The 6,184-nt window shown below is 43.1% G+C and overlaps 1 pseudogene; it reads left to right on the top strand.

The window, feature by feature from the left end:
• Window positions 1-6,184, top strand: part of LOC102830339 — a 48,750-nt pseudogene that overhangs the window by 2,481 nt on the left and 40,085 nt on the right.

Raw genomic sequence — 6,184 nt, 5'->3', positions numbered from 1 at the left:
GAGGCACTCATTCATTTATGTGAAGAAAGGTGAAAGACAGTTGCCTGGCCATATAATTGGAAGAGATCCCTATTACTCTGATGGGAAAAGATCTCATTCCAAAAATGTGTGACCCACCAAAATGTGGACATCGCCACACGATATCATTATGATCACATGATAGTAAAATTTTGCTGAAGATATTTTTTAATGATTACAGAATTGCATTGTCTCTCGGGGAGCTTCCAAAATTTTATGCCAGTTTCTGAAGAGGATATGTCATTAGAGATGCCATTGCTAATATTAGATGGATGTTGGTTGAAAGAAGAGATTATAAGAAAGATATTTACCTGTGCTTTATTGAGTATACAAGGACACTGATCTGAGTGCATCCTTAAAAAGTATAGATTGCATTGATCAAAGGCAATATACAAAAAGGAAGAGGGAAGTATGCAAGAAGACTAAGTGTTGTACGTGAATAATGAAGACTGGAGAAGAAAACAGAAAGTTTGCATGAGCTAAAGGGAAGATATACAGAACCTAGGAACAAGAGTGTTCTGTGATTGAGATTTAGGCTGCAAGGGTAATGGAGGGGAAAGAATGGTTTCTGTCTTTGTCTGCATTATGGATATTTAGTAACCCTGCCTCCTACTGTAAAATAAACATATGTTTGATGCAATGGAAAGAGGAATTATGGTGACAGAGATCTTGTAACCTGGATATGGGGAGGGGATGAAAGACCTGTTTGAGGTGTGAAAGAACAAAATGTCAATTGGATGACTAAGGTGCACCTGAGACAAGTCATGGTATTTTCAGTTGCATGTGAAAGTTGGACAACGTGTTAAGGAAGATTGCAGAAGAGACAATATATGTGAATTTTGTTTTGGTGAAGTATACTGGATATACTATGGACTGCCACATGAACCAACAGCTATGTGTTGGAAGAAGAACATCTAGAATGCTACTTGAAAGCAAGGATAGCAACAAGACACTGTCCCTCTTCTGACATGTTGTCAAGAGGGAACAATCCCTAGAGAAGGAAATCATGCTTGCTAAAGTCTGTTTTTTTGGGTTCCTTGTTGTTCTCACACCTGATGGTATTTTTTCTATCATGGTCTCAGGCTCAGCTCCCTGTCCCTTTGCCCCTAGGCTGTCCCTATTAGTGTGAATCATGCCATAAAGGAAAGACAGGTGATATGCAAGCCATGACCATCCCTGAAACAGAAGCCAAAAGACAGATGTCAACAATTCAAGATTGGGTAATGTTTATGAAGAGCGAAGAAACTCTGTCTGCCAAAAACAGTAAAACTGTTTCAAAGGGTCAAATCTGAACTTTGGAACTTTCTCTGCCCCACAAGCATATATTGGATGACTGAAATCCGCATTTCCCTTCATAGTCTCGTTGAAGAAACCCTATGCTTTTCTCCGTAGAGGGAAAAAGAATCTTAACCAGATTCCGAATGCCAGATAATTCATTGAACACCATGGTAACAATCAGCGAAATTCCACTATGTTTCCGCACGGAACCATTTTTCTAATGCACCAAACCAGCATACAAATATAGAAAGCGTAAGTTTGAGTTCTCATTGCGCTTCCTTCTACTCCAGTGACAGGTACGTGTGGACTCCATCTCCCGTCGGCTGGTTCCACCCCACCACCCGCAGGTGCCCCGCAGACTCATATTAAGTTCCGAGTGCGCTGCTCCCTGTCTCCCGCGCTCCCTCGTCTCTTCTTCGCCCTTCTGGTGACGTGGTGTGCTCCCCCGGGTCACGTGGTGTGTGTCCTTAAGGAGCAAAGTGCCCTTCATGTTCCGCAGAGTCAGAGGACTCGGTTTGGTGAGTGTGGAATCCCCATTACCCAGGTTACCGTCCTCCCTTATATTCCCGCTCAGGTTCGGTTTGTTTTCCTGTTTGTAATTTAGGCCTTTCCCTTGGGACACGCCCACTGACTCCGCCCATCTCCCTTCCGTTTCCGGTCTCACACGTGGAGCAGGGAGAGGAGGCCCAGATGGGTGCTGTGTGTCTGTACCCTACGTGCCCCGAGCTCCGCGTCCACTCTCGTCCCTCGGTCTGAATCCGCGGAACTCCGGGTCCTGTCGGGGACCTGCTCTTAGACTTCCCGAAGGTGGAGCGCGGGAATGGTGAGTCCATGGGCGTCCTGGGATCAGCACTGCACCGCCGTTCTCAGGGTCGGCGGTTCAACCCCACCAGCCGTTCCTAGGAAACCTGATGGAGGATCGATATGGGTGGGACCGACTCGGTGGCACATGGAAATATAAGGGTGTGATGAGTCTGAATTCACTGGAACGTGATGGGTTTGGGATTGTAGATAATTGGGGTGCCCGTCCTCTTCAGTAGGGAAATCTGGACGTGAATTCTTGTGGGGTCAGCTCTGTGCTGAAGGACTGCCTTTCTGCACTGTCTCTGAGTTGTTAGGGCCTCCCCTGCCCCACCTACTGCTTCCTGATTGTGGAGGTTCCCGTTGGTCTATGGAAGGAGATAGAATGGCTTATTCACAACAGGAGTGTGATCTGCACATCTCTCTAATTTCTGGTGTTTTTTCTAATTGTTGTAGACCATACACAGAGAGGGATAGACTGCTGTCCTTCACAGTAAAATTCTGGAGAGTGTATTTCAGGGTGGGCATAATTTTTGTGACAAGATGCAGTCAGTGAGTTAGTGAATGTGGTCAGTAAAGGGGCTAAGCCAGTCCATGTTTTTTGAGCAGATCTCGCCAGAGCACAGAACGTGGTGTTCTGTACCTGTGGATTCTAAGGGTCCCAGAAATGGCAGCCTCACCTTTTATTCTTAGTCATGTTGGTGTAAGTGGTGCCTTACTGAGCCAGATTGTGTGGGACATTTTAGGGTACAGTGATCATTGAAGATGTGGTTGTGGTCTTCACCCATGAAGAGTGGGATTTGCTGGATCCTGCTCAGAGGAAACTCTACAGAGATGTGATGATGGAAACCTTGAGAAACCTGGCTTCAGTCGGTATGAATGGAATCTTCCTTTTTATTTTTTTTTATTCGTTTTGTGAACAAAAATATTTTACTCATCAGCTGTTGTTGATTATATGGAATGAGCAATGGGAATACCCTATAAAGCAAAAGACATGGTCCCATTCTGTATAGAGCTCATGCATCCAGGATTCCCCTAACACAAAGCTCTTTTCACTAAACTGAGCTTTCATTTCTCTTGTGAATAAAAAAAGCCTTGGGCCTCTCTAGGTGCCATCAGCATAGCATTGACTTCAGGGAACACTTCCATTCACTGAGAGACTTGTCCTGTGGATGCCTTTCTGAGAGTTTTATTGGGTTTCTGACAAGTTTGACTTCATGATTTAGATGTAAATGAACTCACACCTGTCAGTCATCAGAGCTTTTAGAGAACAGAGTACTATCTCTGTCACAAGGAATCTTTCATTGGTCATCACATCTTATTTTCGATGTATATTTCTCCATGAGCCCCATGTTGTTGTGAACTGCCATCGCATCGGTTTCAATGTTGATGGAACTTGTGTACATTTTCCTAGAGGCTACTGGGGGATTTATCCTACACCACCGCACTGGGACTGCTGAGCTCTGTGGTAGCTCTACCCATTTGTTTTCTCAGAGAAGCTAAGGAAACATCTGAGGAGACTGGAAATATGAGTCACTGAGGCCCATGTGTCAGGAAGCCCGAGGAAATACAATTTTAGCCCATGAATGAAGGAAATCAGTCAGCTTCAAAAAGTTTCTTTTGGCTTGCAGACCCAACGTCACAGATACCTGAACTTATTCTGTTGATTTTAGTTGTCCTTTTGCACCTGTGGACATGGAGACCCTTTGCCTTTGTAACATTATATTTGTGGTATGTCTAATTCCTTTCTATTTAGCTCTCCTAATGATACCTGTGTATGATACTGTCCCTCTCCATCTTGATAGAAGTATTTCTTAGTGCGTTGCATTTTAAGATTTGTCAAACTGCTGGAATAGCAACTGGGGTGAGTCTTTTTTACTAGGAACCTCTGTTTCCTCTAATCATTCCCATTTGATTCTAATTATGGACTTTAACCTGAATGACTGGATCAGTGGCTGGAAACATTAATGATGGAGGAAAGTTACCCAGTGAGCGTTAATCCTATAATATCTGAAGAGTAACACCTGCTTATTATGCATCACAGGTGCAATCAAGTATTCACATGGCCGGAAGGATCACCTTGACAACCAGGGGAGACATTTGAGGTGAGTGTGATTCCAACAACAGAAATTAGTGCTTCACAAAATCTCAGGAGTTGTCATAACATCAAAATACACTGAAATGAGGGGGCTCCAACTAGTTCATGGAGGACTCCATCATCTTTCATTTGCATCATTCTGTGAACAATTTTAATTGAGTAATTGCTGAATAAAGGAAGGTTGAATATATATTTCCCAACAGTCATATCCCTAGCCTTTTAAATTGTGAGTCAATTAAGAAACTGTCAGTAGTTTTCCATTCAGATATGGTGGCAGGCTGCACAGCTCTAAGTGTTTGTTGATCTCCAGAGTCCTACAACATATCCGGTATGTGATGTAAGACTCTTGGTATCCATGTAGGTGTTTGGTGTTTCAGGAGTGTGTAGCGTGACACCTTCATATTGGTGGTTTGCTCACCATCCTTGAATGCAGTACCAGTGATTGTTTCTTCATCAGATCAAATTCTAGTAAGCAACAGTTTTGATTGCTATGCAATCTGGACACTTTTCTCATTTATGTTGGAAACTGCTGCATCGTTCCAAAGTGTTTTGAATCCCTGAAGCCGACTGATATATATGTGTTTTGTTTTCTGCGTCAGTTCTGACTTTTAGCAACCCTTTGTTAACTTTCCAAGTAGTAGCTATTGTTACATGCCGTGAAATTTTTCCACTTTGTGGTTCAAATCTAGCTTTCTGCCTAGTGTTAATTCTTCATCAGGACCCATGTATAGATGTATATGTGTATAATCCTGGCTGTAAAATGATGGGAGTATAAATCAGCGAAATGTGTAAATCATGTTTCACTTGGACATAATGAGCAGGAAGAGTTGTACATTGATGGAAATGATAGTCGTTATCCTAGATGACTCTTGAGACAATTCAGGGAAAAACATGCATGTTCACTGTGTTTGGTAATGCTGTCATGCAACATTTGTTTCCAACAAGATAAGTGACTATTTTTTCTTGTTGACAGTGGAGTAGTTTGCTGAGGACACCATTGTTTTACATTTACACTCCCTGTTTTTAACAGAACTGGTGCAATCGAGAACCTGGCTGAACGTTCTGAAGGCAACCAGTGTGGGGAAACCTCCAGCCCGATTCCTGGTCTTTCTGTGCACCAAGTAGATCCCACAGAAGTAGATCCTTTTGAATGCTGTGAGTATGGAGGAGCCTTCCTGGATCATTCCCTAGAGAACAATCGTAGTGGAGCTCATACTGGAAACAGAACCTGTCAGTGTCCAGACTGTGAAGTAGACTGCAGGTGTCCTTCTCAACTGACCAAATCTCTGAGAACTCATAATGGGAAAAATACCCATAAATGTAAAATATGTGGAAAAGGCTTCCTTTGTATATTGACCCTCAAGAATCCTGTCTCAGCTATCACCAGTATTGAAGGGCATGAATTCAGCAAGTGGATGGAAAGTTTCTGTAGTTTCTCACCACCAGTTAGGACACCTTTGGAAGGTCATCAGTCCAAATGTAACGAATGTTTTAGAATGCATACTAGTCCTTCATCTCTCATTTTAAACAATAACTCTCATAAGCCACAGAAGCCTTCTGAATGTAAGAAAGCAATTCCCGAGGCTTCCTCCCTCACTCTACATGTAAGTAGTCACAGTGGAGAGATGCCTTATGAATGTAACAAGTGTGGGGAAACTTTTAGAGACTTCTCAGTCCTGACTGCACATAGAAGAATCCACAGTGGAGAGAGGCCCTATGAATGTAAGGAGTGTGCGAAATCCTTTACTCAGTGGTCAGACCTCACAACACATAGAAGAATCCACAGTGGAAAGAGACCCTATGAATGTAAGGAGTGTGGGAAATCCTTTATTCAGTGGTCAAACCTCACAAAACATAGAAGAATCCACAGTGGAGAGAGGCCCTATGAATGTCAGGAGTGTGGGAAATTCTTTACTCAACAGTCAGACCTCACAGTACATAGAAGAATCCACAGTGGAGAGAGGCCCTATGAATGTAAGGAATGTGGGA

This window comes from Chrysochloris asiatica, unplaced genomic scaffold, assembly GCF_000296735.1.
Source record: "Chrysochloris asiatica unplaced genomic scaffold, ChrAsi1.0 scaffold00446, whole genome shotgun sequence".
Classification (NCBI taxonomy): domain Eukaryota; kingdom Metazoa; phylum Chordata; class Mammalia; order Afrosoricida; family Chrysochloridae; genus Chrysochloris; species Chrysochloris asiatica.
The sequence above is the reverse complement of the archived record's forward strand: the minus strand, read 5'-3'. Positions and strand labels throughout refer to the sequence as shown.